At 31.9% G+C, this 1250-nt stretch overlaps 1 long non-coding RNA gene across 1 annotated transcript; it reads right to left on the reverse strand.

Moving 5' to 3' along the window:
• LOC148977662 (uncharacterized) lies at window positions 1–990 on the reverse strand. Its single transcript, XR_016169608.1, has 3 exons — window positions 904–990; window positions 495–563; window positions 1–130 (listed from the first exon to the last, which is right to left on the reverse strand). It is a non-coding gene; the product is annotated as an uncharacterized LOC148977662 (long non-coding RNA).
• Window positions 991–1250: the final 260 nt, after the last annotated feature.

Here is a 1250-nt window from a genome sequence, read left to right on the forward strand (position 1 = left end):
TTAGGCTATCAATGTGTACTTACATTTACGAGTCATTAAATCATGTTTAATTTGGACTTCTCTGTGCATGCTCTTTGAGGTGGGCCCCATAAATTTCCATTACATGACTGACAGACAAGAACGGTTTGACCTAAAAATGTCAAAATTGAAAATACTGTTGAAACAAAGACACCATCTTGGTTGCCCTTGAGGTAAGATAAAACATATAAAAAATTAATTTCAAAGTGAACTATCCCTTTAAACCGTGATTCATTTTTCAGGATTCGTTGAAAGTTCAAGAGAAAAGCAATTAATAAAAAAAAATAGATATTTTGCATTACTATAAATGTCTTTACTGTCACTTTTGATCAATTTAATGTGTCCTTTCTGAAGAAAAGTATTTCTATTTTATATATATATAAAAAAAATCATATTGACCCCAAACTTTTGAACGGTAGTGTACATTTTTATTAAATTGAGTAAAATCATATCATAAAAGGTTGATGAATGCATACCTGAAGTGATAGCAGCTAAAGAAAAATCCTCCACCAAATTGCCAGTAATCATCTGGATCCTTGGTGAGTCTGGAAGGGGAAACAAGAAATGATTCAATGAAAAGCCCTAAAAAAGCAGGATTTTTTTTTTACCACTCCATAAACAATCTTGTATTAATGTATTTGTATAAACAATCATGTATTTAATACTATAATCATGTATTTAATACTACAAACGTTTGTCATTATAACACATTCACACAACATGAACAGAGTACTGTCATCTTTGAGACTGTTAGTTATTACATGATTAAAATGTAAACGCACATTTAAAGCATGGCAATCCCATCAGAAAAATGTGTATCATAGAAAGGGAAGCACACAAAAAAGCCAACTGGTACATCAAAATTAAGCCATAATATAATGTTACCTGCAGCCTTTATCCTGTTATGACATGTCTGAGGGTCTTTCCCTTACTGTTTTCCAGGACTGATGAAGGTAGGTGACATGACCTTTCACTGCGGCACTTCATAGGAAGAAAGACAAAAGTACAAAAACTTACTCAGACTTTCTATCAGTAAATGTCTTTCTTTGATGATGAGAATCATACTTTATTAATCCCAGTGTAGGTTTTCAAAAGAGTGTGTAAAATTGACAAGAAACAAAACAAAAACAACTACTGTAGTTGGTGTATTTGTCTCTATTTGGGTGTTCTCTCCCCGAAAAAATCGTATTCCAATGCTTGACCTAAAAAATATAAACAAATATAATCATTGG

Source organism: Pimephales promelas, chromosome 8 (genome assembly GCF_988280905.1).
Source record: "Pimephales promelas chromosome 8, fPimPro1.hap1.1, whole genome shotgun sequence".
Lineage (NCBI taxonomy): Eukaryota > Metazoa > Chordata > Actinopteri > Cypriniformes > Leuciscidae > Pimephales > Pimephales promelas.